Genomic DNA, 24,465 nt, shown 5'->3' on the forward strand with positions numbered 1-24,465 from the left:
ACACTCATTTCTCACTTTTGGCTTCAAACCTGTGACCAATCCCAGGGTAAGATGAGGAGAGAAAATCCTTCTCAAAAAAGCAGCTATAACAAACATTGGGTAGTTTACTTATAAATTCAAACCATTGGAATGACCCTGTTAAGAAGTCATATTGTCCAGATTAACAAATGAAGAAGAAGAAAAAAAAAATGAAGAAGAAAAGAAAGAAGGTGTCAGTGGATGCTGACTGTAATCCCTGCTCCTCAGGAGGCTAAGATGTAGAGAATCTGAGTTTGAATCCAGTCAGTGTAGGAAAGCCCATGACACTGTTATTTCTAAGAGAAATGAGGCTGTGAATCAAGATTAATGTACTACCTTTTCGCAAAAGGAGCTCAGGGACAACGTCTAGGCTCATAGTTCAACCTCAGGACCTGCCCACTCAAAAAGAGCCTGTATCTCCATGTCCTTGTGTATATATGGATATATTCCTATAGGTGAAGCTCCCAAGTAGCTCTGATGAGTGGCAACAAGCTAGGAAATTTGTATTCAATACAATGATTTCATAACAGAGAGTGTTTTGATTGCAGTGCATGTTCTGGGGCTCCTCTCACTGTTCCCAGTGTAATCTAAGGGTTTCTCTGCATCCCAGGTCTGCTGGAAGAAGTCACTCTCACTGTCTGGTCAGTCAGACAAAAGGCCTCAGTACAGTACAGCTGGGTAACAAACAACTCCATCCAGGCCAGTTAGTGAGGATGAGTGTGAATGAGCTCTGAAGGTCAGGAGAAAAAGGCTTGTTTTTACACCAAGCTAACTCTCTCCCCATTGCTCTGTTTTAAGAGGAAGGCTTCATTTGTGCAACTCCCATGGCAGACCAAGTTCTGGGCACTTATCCTGCCTTTGTGAGACTATATTCCGGTGTTCAGATACAGTGCTCAATATTATTCAGGAGTCCTTCTGGCAGGCAACTAGGGAACTCAACCTAATGAAATTTTTCATTGCCTGCAATGATGGGATTATGATGCCTCTCCTAGGTTTCTGCCAGCTTGGGAAATCCAAGCACATATCTGATATCACAAAACTTCCTGTCATCTAGGGCTGGTGAAGCTCATCAGGTTTTGGAAACTTTGACCTTTCCTATTTAGGTTCTGGATGGCTAGGTTTTGGGGTTGAACACAGGGTCTGGGTACTGACCAGGAGCTCAGTGCAGAAGCATAGTGCTTTATTATTTTGTGTAACAACTTCTGATGTGTGTGTGTGTGCGCGTGCACATGCATGTGCGCACACACATGCATGTGCGCACACACATGCATGAGTCCTGGAGCTTGAACTCAGGACCTGAGCACTGTTCCTAGTTTCTCTTGTGGAAAGATAGCTCTCTCCTACTTGAGCCACAGAGCCACTTCAGGCTTTTTTCTAGTGATGTGGTCCTGAGAAATCAAGCCCAGGGTTTCATAGATGCACAGCACTCTACCCCTAAGGCACATTCCCAGCCCTCTACATGAGGTTTGTTAGCTCATTTCTGTCTTTTTTTATTGTTGTTATCGGTTGTAGGAGTTGAAGTCTGGGCCTGGGTGCTGTCCCTGAGCTCTTCAGCTCAAGTCTTGTGCTCGCCACTTGAGCCACAGTGCCACTTCAGGTTTTCTGGTGGTCTATTAGAGCTAAGTGACTCAAGGACTTCCCTGCCCAGGGTACCTTTGAACCATGATTCTCAGATCTCATCCTCCTGAGTAGCCAGGATGACTGGCTAAGCATAAGCCACAAGCACCAAACTTCAACCTCAGGTTCTTGGTGGTTTATTGGAGATAATAGTCTCATGGGACCTTTTGTGTCTGGGATAGTTTGGAACCCAGATCCTCAGATCTCAGCATCCTGAAAAGGCAGGATGACAGACCTCAACTACCAACCCCTTGGTCATGGCCTCAGCTGCAAGGGCGTCCATGGCTCCACATGATTGAGTGCTAGCCATGAGCCCAAGAGGTAAGGTCAGAGCCTAGGCCTCGAGTTCAAGGTTGATGACTGAGAAGAAACAAAACAAAACAATTGTCTACAGGAGACAACTCACTAGTTTTCAGTAATACATAATTTCATCCCTGCTATGGGGACCTATCTGAGCTTCAATATTCTTTTTGTTGTTGTTGTTTAATTTTTATTTTTTGTGAACATACTTTACAGAGGGGTTACAATTACATAGGCAAGATAATGAGTACATTTCTTATCAAGCATTGCAGCCTCTTCCTTTGTTTACCCTTCACATCCCTTCCCAGCCTGCCCCCGCTCCCCCACCCAGTCCCCCCCCGTCCCCCCCCCCCGCACCAAAGTTGTAAAGTTCGTTTTCGACATGACAACTTGTACTTCTCATAGTTACAACGGGTCCACCTGTATCCTTAAACGACTTGTTTTCCCCATCTCCTCCACAAATTATACTGACATCAAATATAGTGAAAGAAGGGGTTATACTGTGGGGGAGGGACATACAAAGCAACAAAGAGATAATCTTATAAGTGCATTAGAAAAAAATGCATGAAATAACAAAGCATTAAAATACATATCTAAGGGTTCATTTTCCTAACATCACATTATCTGACCTTTTCTGCTTGATTCATACATATACTAGATATTGCAAATAAGGGAAACCATGGGAACTATGTTTCTTTGGGCTTGGCTTACTTCACTTAATATAATTTTTTCCAAGCCTTTCCATTTCCTAACAAATGGGGAAATGTCATTCTTTCTGATGGAAACATAGAATTCCATTGTGTATATATACTGCATTTTCTTGATCCTTTCATCTACTGAGGGGCATTTGAGTTGGTTCCATATCTTAGCTATGGTAAATACTGCTGCAATAAACATAGTTGTGCTGGTAGCTTTAGTGTGGTCTTGTTTGTAAACTTTTGTGTAAATGCCCAAAAGGCCTCAATATTCTTGTCTGCATAATCATCTCAGTTTTGGAGCTCTTACAAGGACAAGATATATGAATGCAATCGGTAAGTACACAGCACATGGCACTCTTTACATGACTCAGCACAGAGCATCCTGTGAAAGACTCAGCACCCAGCACCCAGTACAGGACTCAGCACACTGCAACCTGTGAAGGACTCAGCACACAGCAACCTGTGCAGTAATCAGAATGGAGCACCCTATGGAGGACTCAGCACATAGCTCTATTCCACAAGCTGTCATTAGAATTAGGGTGCTTTAATCAGTATTATCATTCTTTGAAGTAAATTTTACAAACCATTAAAGTTCACATCTAATGGTTTAGTGGGGTTTGTTTTTGGGGAGGAGGGGTTGGCCATGGGGTTTGAACTCAAAGCATGGGGATATTGTTCTAATAACATTTGCTTAAGGCTAGAGCTCTACCATTGGAGCCACATTTCAAAGAGTCTAACAAACTTCCTGCCAGGACTGGGTTTTAAAGCCCCTGAGAAGCTAGGATGCCGGGTGTAAGCCAGGATGACATGAATAACTCGTGGAGCTGGGTTGCAGTAGTTTACATCTGGCTAAGTCTGGTTAGGTGTCAGCTATCAGCATCAGACTCCTAGCTTGCTCTGTAATGAGGTATTTGAAGTTCAGTACTTCTATAATTGCAGTTAGAACATCCTCCCTTTTTTTGGCGGCATTCATGGGGCTTGAATAAGAGCTTAGACACTGTCCCTAAGTGTTTGTGTTCAAGGCTAACACTCAATTGATTGAAAGACAGCAGAATTTCCGGGTTTTCTGTTTATGTGGCACTAAGTTATCTAACCCAGGTTTTCATGCTTACTAGGCGAGCACTCAACCACCGATCCACAGGAGTGAATGAGGTAAAAATAGAGAGAGATTGCTGTATATAAATATTATATACACAAAAAGAGATGTCTGCATATTATTAAAATATAGATAATATTACTACCAACTATAGTTATTAAATTATGTCTCCATTTATTGATGTGTCCCAGTTAACTATTAATAAAGCATTAATAATTACTCAATATCCTGTTTTTGTTTATCATATATGTACATATATCCATACATATAATTATATATTTCATAGAATGAGACCAATGTGTATATATTATTAAATTATGCATCATGTGTTACTACCAATTATTAGGTATTTAATTATGTCTCCACGTACTTTTTATTCTCTTAATGCTTAATAAAATATTAATTAAACTTAATGAACATCCTATACTTATTGCATCTAATTTTACGCTAGAATGCTTCACTACTAATTCAATCTGTTTATCATTGATTGTAGTGACAATTCTTCCACCTATTACATTTCTTACCTTTATAAAATCTTATTACATAGCATATAGGTTTGCACTTGAATTATATATCCTACCTGACACTGAGCACTTTCACAGAAAAGGACAACATGTGTCACGCTTGGCTTCTCATTCCACGATTACATTTTTGGCAGTGTTAGGATCTAAACTCAGGGCCTAGAAGGCTCAATTCATGAATGGGTGACAGCCAGCACAGCAGCCTCTAGCCAATTCAGCTGCCATGCAGTGCACAGGCCTTGAGGTTGAGCCTGCCCCGTATGTTGACTTCAAATTGCACTTAGTGTAGTTATTCATTTTATTTTTTGTTTTATCATTTACCACTTATTTTATTGACTGCTATTACACATGGAATATTTACTACATTTATTACGTAGGATATAGATTTGCCTATGTATGAAACTTCATACCTGACACCCAGGACATTCACAGAAAAGGAAAACACGTGTCACCATGGGCTTCTTACTGCACGATTCAATTTTTGTGAGTGCTGGCATCTGAACTCACATCTTACAAGGCCCAATTCATGAGTGGGTGAGTGTCAGCATGCCAGCCTGGGGCATATGGAGTTGACAAGCATTTCCCACACCTGAGAACGAGCCATAGGGGTTGACAAAACAAGAACAGATTGACATGCAGATGGTAATACACAAATAAATACAGATCTTTATAGAGTGCCAGAGATATCTATACATTATGCAGTTATATAGGCTACATTCCTACCAATTCTTGGGTATTTATTCTGCCTCCTCCATGTAATTAACATTATTGTTTTCATCCTTAATGAATTATTAATTAAATCAACCACTGTCCAAACTATTGTGTCCATGTAATTAATAATATTTGTTTAATGTGTCCAAAAATATTCATTAAAATCCATCGGCCTCCTAAAATCAATCTCTAATTTTATAGTAGAATCACACAGGAACAACTAATTCAACCTTGATATTCATATACTTCTATCCTTATTCCTATGAATAGGAACGAAACTCTTAGCATCTCCCTCCATTGGTAGGGGTCAGGACTGGGCTTTGAACACAGGGCCTAGGTTGCCGTTTTGGCCTGTGGCTTCCCTGGAAGTCATCAGCCTTCACCATTGACAGGTTACCAACAGTTTTCAGTCGTGTCATTCAGACCAAGGATGGTCACCTTGAAAAGAAAACAAATGTAAAACCGACATCCATCTGCAGGTAGCCAGATTTTTATCTGTGTCTTTTTATTTATTTTTATTCCGGTCAGTCTTTGGGGCCAAGGAACCCAGGTTCAGCTGTGGGCTCAGTGGCTGCACCACAGCCTAGCATGATCAAAACTGAAGCAAAGTTGCAATGACCTGAGCTCAAGCCCTGTTCTTGACAAAATAAAAATAAATTCATACATACATACATACATACATTCAAAATGTTTAAAAACCAATGAGGCTCCTTGGCTTGGGATTCACGCCATTTTTTCTACCAGGCCTGGGATTTGAAGTCAGGGTCCGGGTAAAACTGCAGCACTGTGGGGGAAGGGGAAGCTCACCGTGCTGGAAGACAAGAAAATCAGGCTTTTTCCCAGGGGCTGAATTCAAGCTCTAGCACTCGAAAAAATAATATTCGTATACATTTTAAATACATGATTTATATTTATATACACATGATTACTGCATATTGCAGTTACTGTAGTTATTCATTTTATTTTGTGTTTCATTTATTGATTATATAGAGAGTATGATTACATGTATAACATTTTTTACATTCTATTACATAGGATATAGATTTGCCTACGTATTATACATCAATTCTGAGACCCAGGACTTTCACTGATAAGGAAAACAAGTGGGACAATTGGCTTCTTCCACCAGGATTAAGATTTTGGCAGTTCTGTGATTTGAACTCCAGGCCAAGAAGGCCCACTTCATGAATAAGTCAATGTTAGCAAACCAATCTGATGCAAATTAAGTTGTCGGGCAAATGTGGAGGACTTGTGTTTGAGGACTTGAAATCAAGCCATAGGTGTGGCCAATATATAAACATATGACTATGTATCTATGAATAAATTTATAGAGACTGATAGACGTTCATGTAGATTCTACTATATAACTCTATATAAAGAGTGATGTCTATATCTTATTTTTATATATTCTATTACTACCAATTATTTGGTCTAAAATTATGTGTCTATTAATTAATCACGGTACGAGACTTAATAAAGTATTCATCAATGACCTATATTTATTGCATACAATCTTATACTAGAATCACTAGCTAATTAGTAATTCAGTTGGTACTTGTCAAACATTCTATTAGTGTTCCTATAGATAGGAACGAGTTCTCTAGAATCTTCAGCCGTGTGTAGGTGGCAGTCGCAGCATCGAACTCAGGGCCTAGGTGTCTGGGTTGGGCTCAGGCTTCACTGATAGCCCGAGAGCCTTCGGCCATGAAAGGTCACGTACAATTTTTAAGCCTAGTCATTGAGACCCAGTATGGTCACAGTACAAAGCAAACAAATGTAAAACAGTTGTGTAAAACTTCCAGGTTTTTCCTCCACCATCTTGGTTGGTTTGTTTTTTTTGCCAGAGCTGGGAGTTGAAATTGTGTACTAGGATAGCTGGATCATCTGTGGGTGTAAAAGCTGCACCCCAGCCTAGGGTAATCAAGGTTGAAACAAAGTTGTGATGACCTGAGTTCAAGCCCCGTGCCTGCCCCCCAAAAAAGTTATGATACTGGCTAGGAATTTGGGCCATTTTTTCTGCCATACCTGGTATTTGAACTCATGAATTGGGTAACTCTATTGTGCTCTGGGTGAAGTGGAAGCTAACCTCCTGGAAGAAAAAATTTCAGGAGCATTTCCCAGGGTGTGAATTCTAGCCCCAGAACTGGCAAAAATAATATTTATATACATGTATAATGTATGTAATATATGTATTTGCATAGATATTACATATTGTACCTAGGACACAATATTTCCACAGAGAGGAAAACAGGTCAACATTGGTTTCTTTCCTCATGTATTGCCTTCAGCAATGCTGGGATTTGAACTCAGGGCCTGGAATGCCCAATTCACCAAGTGGTCAGTGTAAGCAGAGCAGCCTCAAACAAATTCATTGCCAAGCAGTTCCCAGGACCTGAGTTCTAGCCCCAGGAATGGCCAATATATAAATACATGTATAAATTGTTGCAAATATATATATATATATATATATAGAGAGAGAGAGAGAGAGAGAGAGAGAGAGAGATGTATATCCACTGTATATTTAAATATATAAATGCATTTATAGAATGTGAGATGTCTATACATTATTAAATTACATCTAATATATTCCTGATAATTATTAGGTATTAAATTATGCCTCCATTTAATGATGTATCATGGATTAAGGCATAATAAAGTGCTTCCTTGTGCAAAAGGAGCTCAAGGACAATGTCTAGACTCATAGTTCAAACCTCAGGGCCTGCACCAAAAAAAAAAAAAAAAGAGCCAGTAACCCCATGTGTCTGTGTATGTATGTATGTATTTCTATCAGTGAACATCCAGAGACATTATGAAGAAAGGCACCCTGCTAAGAAATTTGCTTTGAATAGAATGATGTCATAGCACAGAGCATGCTTTCAAGACAGTGCATGTTCCTGGTTTAAAAAAAAATTAAGACCCTGGCTTGGAATTTGCACCATTTTTCTGGCAGCTTGGGATTTGAACTCAGGGTCTGGGTAATTCTGTGGAACTGTGGGGGAGGGGAAACACCGTCTTTGAAGACAAGAATTCCAGACCAGTTTCCAGGGCCTGAATTCAAGCCCCAGAACTGGAAAAATTAATATTCATACATGAGATCTATTTACTTACCTGGGTTTAATCCATATGATATTTATTACCATTATTCATTTATTATTTATTTTATTTAGTATTTTACATATATAATATTTATTTCATTCATCACGTCTTATCACATGGATTTATTTGCATATGGATTCTACATCATACTGAGACCCAGGACTTTCACCAAGAAGGAAAAAAAATGGGTCAAAATTGGCTTCTGACTCCACATATAATCTTTTGACTATGCTGGGATTTGAACTCACAGCCCACAATGCCCAATTCATGAATGGTTCAGTTGTGGAACAAAAGCCTTTGGCAAACTGAGCAGCCAGCCAGTGCTAAGGACCTACAATCTGGCAATAGTAGTGGCAGATAGATAGATAGATAGATAGATAGATAGATAGATAGATAGATAGATAGATAGATAGATAGATAGATAGATAGATAGATAGATAGATAGATGTGTAGTTTGCTATATATGAGAGAGAGAGACAATGTGAGGATATTAAATTATATATATTATGAATTATTAGTTATTAAATTAGGTCTCCATTTAATGAAGTATCATGGTTTAATACTTATTGAAGCATTGGTGTAAAAAGAGTCAGTATTCCTTAATTAGGAGAATCATACCATGGTGCTAGAATGAAAGACATAATCCAATACTTTTTGGGTGGCATTCTATAAGAGAATCATGAACTAACTGCAAATTTAATTGTTACTTTTATAACATTCCATTAAGCATTCCCATGGATAGGAATGATTTTCTCATGATCTCCCTCCATTTGTAGGTGGTAGTCCTGGCATTTGAACTCCAGGCCTTGCAAATGCAAACCATTAGAATGACACTGTGAAGATTTCAGTTTGCCACATTGAAAAAAGAACAAGAAGAAAAGAAAGCCAGGTGTCAGTGGATCCTGCCTGTAATCTTAGCAATTCAGGAGGTTGATAGGTAGAGAATGCCAGTTTGAATTCAGCCAGGACAGGAAAGTCCACCACACTCTTATTTCTGAGGGATCACAGGAATACAAAATCCCCATGAGTGGGGCTATTGCTCAAGGCCCTAGGTTTCTGGAAGCTTGCTAAATCTAAGCACATGTGTAATATCACAATGCTTCCTGCCATCTAGGGCTGGTGAAGTTCATCAGGTTTTGAACTTTTGACCTCTCCTAGTCGGGCCCTGGGTGGCTAGGTTTCGGGGTTGAACACAGGACCTGGCTGCTGACCATGAGCTCAGAGTACAAGCTCAGTGTTGTACCATTTGCTGTTACAGCTTCATTTCTAGTATCTGTTGTGTGTGTGTGTGTGTGTGTGTGTGTGTGTGTGTGTGTGTGTGTTTATGTGTATGTGTGTGTGCACATGTATTTGTGTTTATACACTTGTCCTGTAGCTTGAATCCAGGACCTGAGCACTGTACCTGAGATTTTCCTATACAAGGATAGTCCTCTACCACTTAAGCCACACAGCCACTTCAGGCTTTTTTCTAGTGATGTGTTACTAAGGAATCAAACCCAGGGATTCATACATGCAAAGTATTCTACCCCTAAGACATATTCCCAGCACTCCACTTCAGGTTTCTTTCTTTCTTTTCTTGGAAGTTGGAAGAATTGAAGTCTAGTCTTGGGCTCTGTCCTTGAGCTCTTCAGCTAAAGCCAATTGTTCTACCACTTGAGCCACAGCACACTTTGAGTTTTTTAGTGGGCCACTGAACAGAAGCATCTCAAGGAATTTCCTGCCCAGGCTGGCTTTGGACCGTGATCCTCAGCTCTCAGCATCCTGAGTACTTTGGATGAAAGGTGTGAGTCAGCAGTACCCAGCTTATACTTCTATTTTCTAAGTGGTGAATAGGAGATAAAAGTCTCATGAGACCATTTGTGTCTGGGATGGTTTTGAAGCCATATGGTCAGATCTCAGCTTCTTGAGTAGACATGACAGACCTCAGCTACTACACCACTATACCGTAACAAGCAAGTGCATGGGGTCAGCGGCAATGTTGGCTAACCACCTGAACCATCCTTAAACATGGACCAAGGAGTCTAACCCATGCGCTCAAGTCAGGGGTTTGCGCCAAAGCTGCCATGGCACAATGAAAGTGAAGGCCGGCAGGGTCACTTGGGTGCAGGGTAGGCAGTCATCTGTAAGGATTTCCCTGCTGCGTGTTGCACTCTCCCCCATGCCCTTGTCTCCCGCTTTCACCTCCCCTCCCTCCCCCTGCCGGCCAAGGTGGGATCCTAAGCACTCTGCACCTCAGAGAACAGACCAACCAGGAGTGTTCTGGGAGCACCTCAAGAAGGCAGAGCAAGGTGTGGCTTTTCACACTGACCTCCCTTTCCGTGGAGAGAGCCAACCCCTGTGCTGATAACAAGTCATGGGAAGAGAGGGGCAAGATCAGGGCACCCCCCCCTACTCCAGCAAGTACAAGTCCCCGACCTCATGGCAAGGGCGGGGAGAGACCAGCCAGACCCGGTTGCTGCACCCCTGCCTCCTGCACACGACAGGCATGGTGGGACGGTGAGGGCAGGGGCCCGCGGGCAGAACAAGAAGAGTGGTCCCATTCGCAATGAATGTCCGTCCCTCACCTGGCACAACCTATGCCTGGGCCTGAAGGAGATCGCAACATCTCCACATTAATCACACCAAGGGTATGGAGAAGACAGCCACATGGCACTTGGGAGGCAGTGGCCCAGGAACGCAGCTTCTGAGAGGGCCAGCCTGGGATAAACGTAGCCAGGACAGACACCGTTCATGAGTAATGAACGAAGCAAAATAAATTAAAAAATAAAAATAAAAAAGTGAAACCAAGATGGAATTTGCACGAACAAAGCACTCTGAACCTGAGAAAACTGCCGATAAACTGGTAACCCGGGATAGGTCCCAAGCAGACAGGGGCGGCAAAGTCGGCCAGCCTGCCCTCATGACCTCTGCCACACATGGCGCCTCTCCCCTCCCCCACCCCAACATTTCCAGAAAAGCGCAAGTGAGAGCTTGTCCCACTGTCTGCCTACCCTTTCTTTTTTTTTTTGGTTGTTTGTTTGTTTTCTTTTCTTTTTCCCCTGATGGAAATGAGAAAACACTGCCAAAGATGGGTCAGGTCCAGGAAGAGACAAGCTGGGAGGAACCCTGCTCACTTGTGAAATTCATGAGCCAGGAGCTCAAACACAGCTAGTCCAGAGGAGGCTGCATGCCTCACCTGCCTGCACAACACACTGTCTCCACTCCACCCCTCACAGGGAAAGGGGAGGGGGAAGGCCAGAGAGAGGTTTCTTCTAACACAGAGATGTTAGGTACGTCACACACACAGGTCTGGAAAACTATGGTGACAGTGCAATGGGAAGTGTGAGTCCACTCACGCATCAATAAATGACAGGAAAGTCAAACAAGAGCCCCTGGGTGAGAAAGGAAGGGGAGGTGGCACCCGTGGGACACTTATCCCGGGCACCAGACGGAACGACCTTCTGATCTTTCCTCCTCAAATCTGTCCAGACAGCTAGCCTTTTCTAATAGGCTTTTCCACTCTCTCTGGAGCAGTTCAGGGCATGAGGTGAGGAATCTAAACCCTAGACACGTATGTTGAAGGGTAGAGGCATCATCACTCACATGACTGTGGTGGACCAGGACTTGAGCAGGGTAGTGCACAGTGTGTGGAGGGGGGGCAGGTAGGAAACCCCAGGAGGAAAGACAGGGAAAGAATAGGGGCCCTGTTCCAAACATAGTGGAGGGATCAGAGGGGCAATCTTATCTCCCGGTGGTGATGCATGGTTAGAACCCGCAGACCAGGCATACTTCTCTTTGGGGTTTGCAATGGGAACATATGCAGGCAGAAGTGTGCCAGGACACACATCTCTTCACAGACAGGTAGACAGGCAGAGCCAGGGGGTCAGGCATGGCAAACACCCTATTCCATCAACACACACACACAAACACACACACACGTTACGGTGTGTGTATAATATCCACAAGGTAAAAGTTTATTCATCCATTCTCAAAAGAATAGGAGTAAGATTATGTCAGTTGCAGGGAAATAGACCTATGGACTACGAGCGGGGCAGGGGTTGGGGGGTTGTGGAGGCCAGAAGAACCAAGAACAGGTGATGCCAGAGGAAGACAGACTGGCAGAAAGACAAACAGACCGACTGACTGACCAACAGCACGTGTTTTTTCTCCTATGTGGATACTAGACCTAAACTATAACTGGACATAGTAACCTACATAGCACTCTGGGAAAACACAGTGTGTGTGTCCCCGTGTGTGTGTGACACATATACTCTCCTTTTGTCAGAAGGTATAATTTCTCTGAACATTTAAGATATTGCAGATAAGACATAAGACGTAATATCTATAAGTAGCACAACTGTGAATGTACTATAATAACTAGACATGTTAGGATTAAAGTTGGAATTAGGAGGATAGAAATGTATCTGTAAAAATGCTATTGGTCGTTATTACAAGTACATTTGGTTTAGGATATTTCTGAAAACACCGATTGATCTTTCTTGGGATGATGGTCTATGATCACACTAATAACCACTTAAAAGCCAGATCATCTGTTGGATACATTTCAATTGGTTTATATTGCATCCTCAAATATTTTTCTCTTCTTTTTATTCTATCTTCTCAATAAAGATCCAGTGGTATAAAGCTACTTTTATGCCCTTAATATTACATAACTGAAGTGATCTGCTTTGTTTTGCAGCTTTCTCAGCTTAATTCACTGAGGCCTATTTAGTCACACATGATGAGAGGTCCAGAAACATCTTTGGGGACACAGATGGCTTTTGTGTAGTAGGAAGACCCTTACTCACGCAGGCAGCCCACGTAGTCATCTGGAGTGACAGAGCCCACCGCAACAAAGTTGTTAATAAAGAAGCAACTTTATTGAGAAGGTTCCTACACTGACTAGCCAGGGCCGCAGCACAAGCTCGGGTGCTGATACTGCGACCCTGAGTAGCCCACGTACTTAGGTTTTTAAAGGCAAAATTCATAAGGTCAAGCCTGTTCATGCAGGTGACCAATGAGGTTGTCACACACCGAAAAGATTATACTAGACCACATGCAGGTGGCCAATGAGGTTACACTTTGTCACATAATGGCTGTTTAAACTTTTGGTTTAAATGACTCACGAATTCAATGGTAAGTTGGAGCTTACAGTAACCATACACAAAGGAGTTTAGTGGAGTTTCACATAAACAGGTGAAAAAGGTGGAGTTTATGATAAGCTCAGAATTTTGCCAGTATGAGCCAGATTACTGGCTATCTGTTTAATCATTCAGACCTTAACAGAACAATGAAGGTGGGTTAAGTTGTTAAGGGGAGGGGAACCTAGAGGCATTCTTTCCATTCCAAGAACTGGGCTGGATGGAACCAAGGTCGAGTTAACCTTGTTTAGTTTTTTTTTCTTCCTAAAACCGCTAAAACAAAGGCAAAGCCTGGAAAGAACCTGTACCAGGCTCCTCTCAGGGCCTACTTCATTTTGTAAAGTCTATTTGGGGAAATAGCAAATATAATCTACCATGTCCTAAAATGTAACAGATTATCTCTATGGGACGGATAGAAATATCTAGATGTACCCTGTCACCAGCCAGTTATTTTAATTTACTTAAGGGAAATCAAGTGAATAAAAGACTATTGGTAAGTTTATAAAAACAGGTAGCCGAGTAAAACAGCACCATGTGAAGAACGTAAAAATATATAGACAGCCCCTAACATCCATTGTCACTTCTGTACCTTTGCTTGCTAAAAAATCTGCTAAAACCTTGAGGAGTGGAGTGAAAGAGGCAGAAAACTGGGCTGCCCTCATCAAAGTAGGCAAGTACCACCTGAATGAATTTATTAAAAGGCATGGAGTAAGATTAATGCTTAATGTAATAGAAATTAGAAGTTATGATTACTAACTGCTCATTTTTGCTTCTGTATGAATTGCTTTGAGCTAGATGATTTTATAGTTTTTGTATGATTTTAACTGTGACTGGTTTGAGTTAATCAGTTCTGGAATGTCAGCCTGGGAGCCTAGAGATGCTTGGTAAAAGCCTTGACCAAGGGCGCAAAATCCTCAGAATTCTCCCCACAGCTGCAATGCCCTTCCTGGAGGCCAGGGCAGTAAGGCCCTAGGGAAGAAATATAATGTTTTAAGAAACCTAAGCAACTCCATTTTTGTTTAACACTCCATCTCAGTTCTGTGACTTGACTTGTGATCCACTTTAGTCCCAATGCTAGGATTTTATGACAGAAAGCCATGCACAATTCTTGGAGCCATAGATGGCGTTTGCTTAAGGCAGATGTTAGCCCCCAAGTGGTGTTGCCCCCCAGCCACCTAGGACTAAGAGTTTCTGACCAACTGGTACTTCAGAGCCCAGGGCGAGACATGCCATGCATTCTGTTGATCCAGGTGTGACTCATAACCATTTTTGGTCAAGCTATGGATCAAGGACATTTTTCTGTAAAGGTCAACCAATCATATTTGCCCAGATTAGCTTGCTTTAAATGTTAACCAGTCATGTAATTTCTTATGTAAAAGTTCCTTAAAGTTGTTTGTTCAATACTATAAAAACTGTGCTGATTCTATCCTCAGGGCCTCTTAGCGTCACCAGTTACCATGTGCACAGAGGACCAAGCTCGAGCTTGCAATAAACTGGTTCTTTGTTGCTTACATTGATCGTGGTCTCTGGTCTTCTGGGGGTCCCCGAATGCTGGTGTAACAAATACATTTGGTATTCAGGTAAGGGATAGGTTTATTCAGACCACCTGCTGGAACCAGATAAGGTTGGCACGCCACGTGGCTAGCAAAGACCTGGAAAAGAGAGCTGGGAAAGAGCTGGGAAAGAGAGCTGGCAAAGAGCTGGGAAAGGGAGAGAAAAGAGCTAGAAAAGAAAAGGCATCTGGGCCTTGGTTAGGCCTTATCTAGGGTAAGTGAGGAGAAAGGTGTAACCACATCAAATTCAGATGTGACCTCAGCAGATGAAGATGTGAGGTCTTCCAGCTGTGCCAGTTGCCTAGGTAATGCAAGTACTGGGTGGAGACTTTGTTGTGAAGAGGGTGGAGTCTTCTTGCCATCCAGGAGCAGAACTTACAACTATATAGTTCAAGAAATTTTATTCTGATATGTATATAAAAAGTTTACCTCAGTGGATGAAGACATTTGCATGAAATTGCACCTAGTGCAGCAATTGATATTTATAACTCTCCCTAAACTATCGCATTGCATTTTTTCCATTTTCTTGGCACTCCTTCAGAAATGTTCCCAAGTCTCATTTTTTTACCCACTTCAGCCAATGGGACCCTTTTTCATAATACTGATGTAAAGACATTTGTGTTACTGTTTATAAATTACAATCATAAATAAACTGGTACAGTTTGCTCGTAAGACGTAATATCCAAATGAATTCCAGGATACAGAAGCCTAGGAGGTCTGTTGCTACAGTTGGCTGTGGCAGGGGTGGCGGCAGCGTTTGTTTTGAACTTTGGGTTTTTCTTTTTCTTTTCGGTAGGGTGGGAAAGGGGGGCGGAAATGGAGGGAAGCAGGGCAACCCAAAGCAATATGGTTTTTGACATGCACTGTGTGGAAAAATCACCTATGCAACTGGTGGGCAGGGATGTGAAGGGAGAAACTGGGGGAGCAAGCAAAAGAAGGGGTAACCATGTCTAGAAAATAACAAAAAGTAAAGACACACCCCCTGCGGTCCCCCCTCCCCCCTCCACTCGGCCCTGCCTTCAAGAAAATTTCCTTGTTTGCTGTTTTTTTTCTTCTGTTTTATTGTAAATAAAGCCTCAGAAGAGAGCTGGCAATACTTCATCACTATTCTCTTCGCCAGCCTCCTCCATGAGCCCCGAATCACTCTCCGTCACTCCATGAAGTGTCCAATAGTTTGCACCCCAGAACAAGGGAAAAAATGTCAGACTCAAGATCAATCAAAACAGAACTCACACTTAGGAAGGTCTTGTGAGGAAGGAACACCTCCCCTCCCAGGTACACACACCCATACGCCCCAGCATCCCTGCCCACACAGGTCATGAATGGCAAACCCTATCCCACCCGGGCCAGAGATTCCCTATCACACAGAGAGACAGACAGACAAATCACGGGGTGTGGAGAGAGTCGGAAAATGAAAAAAATATTTTCCCGGCTTGACCTATGAATGGGCCTGGGTTGGCATTTTGTCCTCTGGGCCCTACAGTCAATCCATGGAGATCGCTCCTCTCTCCTCATCACTGTAATCCTATCTGATATTTGCCAGAGATGAACGTGCTGTGGGGACACTTTGGTTCATCGATCTAAACTAGGGACCAGAGGTGGGGTTAGAGGGGAAGCCTAGGAAGACTGTTGCTATAGTTGGTGGTGGTGGTGGTGGTAGTGCAAAGGTAGATTACATGTTGCCATGCATACCTGTGCCTGTGTGGTAGGAAACAGCAGCAAAGATCAAGGGGTACAGGGTGTGGGTGGTGGTTGTGGTGGTGGTGTGTGTGTGTATGTGTGTGCACGCAAGCGTGCATGTACGCTCCAGTCCTAGGGCTTGAACTCAGAGCCTGAGTGCTGTCCCTTGGCTCTTGAGCTCAAGATTGGCACTCTTCCATTTGAGCCAGAACTCTACTTCTGTCTTTTGGGTTGCTTAATTGAAGACACGAGGCTCACCAAAGTGCAATGCCTTTATACCTCTGATCATATAACAAGAAGTCTTCCCCTTTCTTTGTATTTGTTATCGTCGATGTTGCTTTGTTTTCTCTACTTTTTTCCCCCTTGTTTCTTCCTTCATCTATTTCCATGAGAGCCAAGAAATGGAGGGACCAAGAGTGAAGAAGTACAGCAGTGGCACTCACTAGACACTATGTTGGAAGTGAAGACACAACCTGTGGGTGGGGAACACAACTTGAGGGAGGGAAAACCTGTGAGAGAGCCAGGGAAGGGGTGAAACTGTCCAACAAAAAAAAGTACTCTTATTTTGGGGGTGGGGGAAGATGGGAGGGCAGGGATGGTAAGGGGAAACAAAGGAGGAGGCAACAATGCTTGATAAGAAATGTACTCATTTCCTTGCTCATGTCATTGTAACCCCTCCATACGTATTTTCAAAATTAAAACAACTTATTAGCCGGGTGCCAGTGACTCATGCCTATAATCCTAGCTACTCAGGAGACTGAGAACTGAGGATCACGGTTCAACACCAGCCCAGGCAGGAAAGTTTGTGAGACTCTTATCTCCAATAAACCTCTAGAAAACCGGAAGTGGTGCTGTTGCTCAAGCAGTAGAACGCTCGCCTTGAGTTGAAGAGCACAAGGACAGCGCCCAAGCCCAGAGTTCAGTCCCCATGAACGACAAAAAAAAATTTTATTAATAAAAAAGTAGGGCTGGGAAGGTGGCTCAGTGGTAGAGTGCTTGCCTTGCATGCCTGAGTCCCTGGGTTTGATTCCTCAGCATCACATAAGCAAAAGGAAAGAAAGCCGAAAGTGGTGCTGTGGCCCCAGTGGTAGAGTGCTAGCCTTGAACTGAAGAGCTAAGGGACAGCGCCCAGGCCCAGAGTTCAGGACCCACGACTGGACCCCCCCCAAAAAAATTACTCTTCTTACCACACTTATGCAATGTAACCGTTCTTTTTTCTTTTTTTTTTGTGGGTGGTGGGACTTAAACTCTGGGCCTGGGAGCTGGCCCTACGCTCTTCAGGTCAAAGCCAGTGCTCTACCACTTGAGCCACAGCACCACATGCGATTTTCTAGTGCCTTATTGGAGATAAGAGTCTGGTGACTTTCCTGCCCTGGCTGGCTTTGAACTGTGATCCTCAGATCTCAGCCTCCTGAACAGCTAGGATTACAGGCATGAGCCACAGGTGCAGGCTGGCGTACTGTAACCCTTATGCATGTCACCATTTCCCTAACAATTTGTAAAAATCAAAAGAGAGAGGGAAGGGAGACAGCATCCCCTCCTGCCCGACAAAAATGGAAATGGAAGCCACAGTACGTAGCAGCCTGAGAAGTGAAACCCAAGAAGCTTCTAACCGAATTGAGATTCTTTGAATGTTTGTGCGATGTTAAGTCACTAATCCTCACCTGTGTTTGGTGACAAGAAGAACTCCATACCAATAGTCTACCTTAATACATGAGCACAGGGAAGGAATAGTTTATTCAGGTGATCTAATCAGTCACACTAATGGGCCTGTGTGTTGGTTGGTCTGTGTGTGTGTGTGTGTGTGTGTGTGTGTGTGTCTGTCTGTCTGTCTGTCTGATTGTTGATTCAGGGGACCTAGTTGGACTTGTGGATCTCATCTCTCGATCCCTTTCCATCTCTTCCTCTGTGTGTCTTTCCATCGGTCGCTGGGTCTCTGTCTCTGTCTCTCTGTTTCTGTTTCTCTGTCTCTTTCTCTCTGCCTCTCTGTCTCTGTCTCTGTCTTTCTCCCTCTCTCCCCACTCTCCCTCTCCCTCTCTCTCTCTCTCTCTCTCTCCCTCCCCCCCACTCTCTCTCTCTTTCTTGCTTGTCTTTGTGGACTCCTGGAAGAATTGTATTTCAGGCCCAGGGGGCTCTGCTTACTCTACTTGCCATCCTGGAACCTGCCAGAGGCAAATTCTTCCTCAGTGACCCCAAAGGAAGGAGGGAGTAGGAACCAGGACCCCGAAATAGACTCTTATCTCCAATGAATCGCCCACCCTGTCTGCCTACCAGCCCATGTCAACCCACACAGAACATGAACGCCCACATGAGCTGAAGAACATGCAAGACTCAGTTTAGAGTCTTCTCATTTTGAACGTTGACACTCAGTCTGTAAACAAGATGGATGCCTCTTTCCCTGCTGCTGCCATTTAGGCCCGAGGTTTTAGGGAAGCACTCTACCACCCAGACACATTCCCAGCCCACGTCCTTGAGAATGTCTCAAGGATCGATGGCTAATTTTACTCAATCATCATCTGGTTTCCAGAAGGAGAAAATGCCTCTGCCCCCCTCCTGCAGTCCCCCCCCCCCCGGGTGTCTTGCACACAAGGTGGCAGTCCTTCTTATGATATTGGAGCTGCTACACCACACCACACCACACTGTGGCAGAAAGTTCCTCCTATTGATTGTCTGGCCTCAGGAATTAACTCTCTCCCCAAGCTGAGATGAGCCTAGGCCACTTTTCCTTGGGAAAGGATATCCATGAGGACAAAAATAAGACCAAAAACAGAGCAAACTTATCCATAAGACAGGTAGAGCACAAAACCTCTTGGTTGGTAAAGAAAAACCGCAGGCAAAGGCTAACCAGCCGGGTGGTGCTGGTGGCAATGGCTCACTGCCCATAATCCATCTGAGGTGCTGAGTGAGGAGGCTGAGACCTGAGGATAATGGTTCAAAGCCAGCCCGGGCAGGAAAGTCCTTTTGAGACTGTGCATCTTGATGAGTCACCCAAAACGCCAGAAGTGGAGGTGGACTTGGGGGAAAATGCCCTAGTGAAGATTTCCTGGAGGCTGAATTAGTACTGTGTAATGAAAGAACACAAGCTCCCAGAGGACAGTACTTTACCTCTGGTTCTGGGCGGGCAGAACCCGGTGCAGACTCATTATGGTGACAAGAAAAAAAAATCACAGAGGTGGGCTGGGAATATGTCTTAAAGTGCTTGAAGCCCTCAGTTCAATTCCCCAGTATCACATAAACAGAAAAAGCCAGAAGGGGCACTCACCTTGAGCAAAAAGAAACTCAGGGACAGTGCTCAGGCCCGGAGCCCAAGCCCTGGGACTGGCCAAAAGGAAAAAGGAAAAGCAAATGATGATAATAATGAATTATAACATATATGTATGTGTCTGTTAGAACTCTCACTACCCACTACCGTGTTGGTGAGGACTGACTGACTGACTGACTGACCAGACCTATGTTTTGCTCCTCCTGCCACCCCATCCACCTTGTCGACGGCAAACCTCCGCCATCTAATGGTTGTTTTGGGAATTCCAGTTTTCTCTCACGAAATGCATGAAAAACCATGCACTGAGAAAACTGGTCCTAAGTCCTTCTTTTCCAGGCCCAGGCTGGCTGGCCTTGAGAGAGACTGCCTTCTTTTCAGAGAAGGGGTGGGGTGGAGTGGGGATGATGATGTGCCTGGTTGGGGTATGGGGCCCATGCATAGGCAGGCAGGCAGGCAGGCAGGCTCAGATTGAGATCTTTGTGTTTTGGAGCACCAGTAGCTCAAGCCCCAGGATTGACTGGTTAAGTGGAGAGAGAGGAAAGGGAGGGAGGGAGGGTGGGTGAGAGAATTCAAACTCAAGAGAGAGAGAGAGAGAGAGAGAGAGAGAGACAGACAGACAGACAGACAGACAGAGAAACAGAGACAGAGACCTCGATGTCATGAATTGGCCCGGGTGGCCTACATGCTCTGTCGCATGAGATCTTTGAGTTTCCTCCCTCCCTCCCTTGTGCATACACACACAGTCACTCAGAAACACGGAAATGCCCTCTGCCTCCTCTCCATTTGTTAATGCTACAATGTTAATACTACAATTATCCTGAGCCTTAAGTATTTTTATATCTCCTAATTCTATATACATTTCTTTTCTGAATAGGATATTTCGTTAAAGAACATATGTAAATTAATAGTCAATAGGAAGAGCATATGAAATAAACTCCTCTTTAATATCTAAGAACAAATAAAAAGAAAATTCATTGATGTGACCATTATATGAAAAGACGACACAAAATATAGTAATGCATTTGTGGAGAAATTGATACGCTCCACAAAGCGAATCTATTTGTACAATACTGCAATCATTTTAGCAAGCAAGTTTTCAAGTCTTCAAAACCTCAAAGGGAATTGTACATGATCCAGCCATTAGATATTTATGTATGTATTAAAGAGAAGTAAAAAAAAAAAATAACTTGTTTGGACAGGTAATGTATGTCATTGACAGTGCACTGGAACAGTATATATGAGACCCTGAAAATAATCCCCAAAAATAAATTTGAAAAGACACACTATAGAGGATATATGCTGGACAAATTCCTGTAAGTGAATTTCATATCTATTTTATTTATTTATGTTTATTGTGAAAATACTATACAGAGGGGTTACAATTTCATGGGCAAGATAATGAGTACATTTCTGTTCAATCATTGCTGCCTCCTCCTTTGTTTCCCCTTCCCATCCCTTCCCCTTTCCCCAACCCCACCCCCTTCCCGCCAACCCCACCACTACCACCAAAACCACCATCACCACCACCACCCCACCAGAGCTGTTAAGTTCGTTTATAGACATAACGACTTATACATCTCATTGTTGTAATGGGTCCACCTGTATCCCTATTTAAACAATTCGTTTTTCCCTTCCCCTCTACAAATTATACCAACATAAAATATGGTGAAAGCAGGGGTTATACCATGTGGGAGGGACATACAAAGCAACAAAGAAATCATCTTATACATATGTTAGAAACAATCGCAAGAAAGAAATAAAACATTTGAATCCTCATCTTGGGGTCCATGTCGCCTAACATCAACTTGTGTGACAGTTAATGTTTGTGTCACATGTATACTAGTTATTGCAAATAAGGGAAACCATAGGACCTATGTTTCTTTGGACCTGGCTTATTTTTCCAAGTTTTTCCATTTCCCAACAAATGGGGCAATGTCATTCTTTCTGATAGAGGCATAGAATTCCATTGTTTACATATACCACATTTTCTTGATCCATTCATCTACTGAGAGATGTTTGGGTTGGTTCCATTTCTTAGCTAAGGTAAATAATGCTGCAATACATATAGTTGTGCTGGTAGATTTAATATAGTCTTATTTGTGATCATTTGGGTAAGTGCCCAAAAGTGGGATTGCTAGATCATAGGGGAGCTCTATGTGGAGTCTTTTGAGGAACCTCCATACTACTTTCCAAAATGGTTAAACAAGTTTACATGCCCACCAACAATGCAGTAAGGTTCCCTTCTGTTGATAACACCTCTAGCATCTGTTGTTATTAAAGTTCCTGATTATAGCCATTCTAACTAGGGTAAGGTGGTATCTCAATGTTGTTTTGATTTGCAGTTATTTTATGGCTATGGAGGTTGAGCATTTCTTCATGTGTCTAATGGCCATCCTTCTTTACTATTCAGAGAAGTTTCTCTTTAAGTCTTTAGCCCACTTTTTTATTGGGCACAAAGTGGAAAAACCTCCCATGCTTCTGGATTGGAAGGATAAGAATCCTGAAGATGGCAATACTTCCCAAGCTATCTACAAGTTCAATGCGATACCTATCAATATTCCAATCTCATTCTTCAAGGAAATAAGAGAGGCCATCCAAAAATTCATATGGAACAATAAAAGACCCTGAATATCAAAAACATTCCTTAACAGAAAAAAAACAGTGCTGGAGGAATATCAATACCAAATTTCAAACTCTACTACAAAGCCATAGTAATCAAAACAGCTTGGTACTGGCATAAGAACAGACCTCAGGACCAATGGAATAGAACTTAAAACCCAGAAATGAACCTACAGACATATAGCCATCTAATCTTTGATGAGGGAGTTAAAAAAATAGAATAGAGGAAAGACAGCCTCTTCAGTAAATGGTGCTGGCAAAATTGGTCAACTACTTGGAGAAAACTAAAGCTAGATTCTTATATATCACCCTGCACCAGAATTAACTCCAAATGGATCAAAGACCTCAGAGTCAAAGCAGGCATTCTGAAAACATTATAGGATGGAATAGGAGAAACCATAGGTCTCCTTGGTACAGGCCGAAAATTTCTTAATAGAAACCTAGAAACACAACAAATCAAAGAGAGGTTGGACAAATGGGATTGCATGAAATTGCTGAGCTTCTTCATGGCAAAGGATATAGCTAACAAGATCAACAGAAAGCCCACACATTGGGAGATCTTCATTAGCCATACAATGGACAAGGGTCTCATATCTAAAATATACCTGGAAATAAAATAATTATGTCTATTTTAATGTCTGTTTTAATGTTTACAGCATTTCTATTTGAAGAAATGCAAGTTTGTGAAAATTAGGCTTGGAAAACCTATGATTGTACGATTCATTTCCAAAGCACTAAAATGTATACAATGAAAGGAGATAATATATTGCATGTGAATTACATGTCAGCAACAAAAACTATTTTTAAAAATACTTCACATAATATGCAGAATACCTAGAAAGATGTTTTTGGTGTTGGCTAAAAACTTTGTCAACAACAGTTTTTGAAACAAAGATGTGATTTTTGTTTATTTTGAATGTATACAGAGATAGCTCAATCAACAAGTGTATGTGATAACTGGAATAGCTAGGTATTATATATCACTTATAACTGATAATATTATCTGGAAGAAACTTTTAGCAAATGACAGAAGACACAAATCTATGCATCTGAATTTTATGAAAGGCATATATTACTTGCTTAATCCATTGTTTTTCTCTACTTTGCTAGGAAAAACTTTATTCTCAAGATAAGAGCCATTAGCAGTGAAAAGAAACAAAATATACAACCATCTTGATTTATTTATGAAAATAACAAATGAAATAAAACAATTCCACTTAAGTGAGTCCAATATTAGTGTCTATGAAGATGTTCCTGAATGCCAACATCCATTGTATTTTTGGAATTTTAATTTCTATGAACATATGAACACTAGAAGAAGAAAACAAAAATAGTCTTACAGCGAACCATCCTTGGAATAATTTTCTTAATTGTCTTGAAATTACAAAAGAATTGATACCATTCAGCAAATGATCCTTTCTATGGAAATCATTTAAAAATGTTTATCACTTATTATAATTCAAATACCAAGGAAGGGTAATTTTATAGAATCATTACAAATATCATTTTATTTCTATCATAAAATAGAATAAATGACCAGTCCCAATATATTATCTACTTATCATTATTCTTAATTCGTAATCATTACCTGAATATCTTAAACAATCTAAATTGTCATGTCTTTAACGTAGACATAAATATTCTGTAATTTTTACTTAACATTTTCCAAGGGCACGTATTAATTTTTCTAAGAAATGTTCACAGCAGTTAAAAGATTCTTTTGTGAAATTAATGTGATATATTTTGTTGTTGTGGGTGTTGTTTGCGAGTACTGGGCATTGTCCCTAAGCCTTTTTATGCTCAAGGAAAGCACTCGACAACTTGAAGCACAAAACTAATTCCTGTTTTTTAGTGGTTAATTTGAGATAAGAATCTAACAAGTACTTTTCTGTCTGGACTAGTTTGAAAACAATTCCAAAATCTCAGCCTCCAAAGTAGCTAGAATTATAGGTGTGAGTTACCAGACCATGGTTTGATGTATTTTTTTTTAAATTTTAATTATGTTTTAAGATGTTTGTTTCACGATAATGTACATCATTCTACACATAAATTTAGATATATGTATGTATTTCTGATGACAAATTCTCTCTAAAAAGTATGGCTTTCTCCACATAACTTTTATATACATATATATTTTTTTTCTGAACACAAATTTCCTCTAAAAATTTTATGCT

This window comes from Dipodomys spectabilis, unplaced genomic scaffold, assembly GCF_019054845.1.
Source record: "Dipodomys spectabilis isolate Male_0828 unplaced genomic scaffold, ASM1905484v1 ptg000274l, whole genome shotgun sequence".
In the NCBI taxonomy this organism is placed as follows: Eukaryota; Metazoa; Chordata; class Mammalia; order Rodentia; family Heteromyidae; genus Dipodomys; species Dipodomys spectabilis.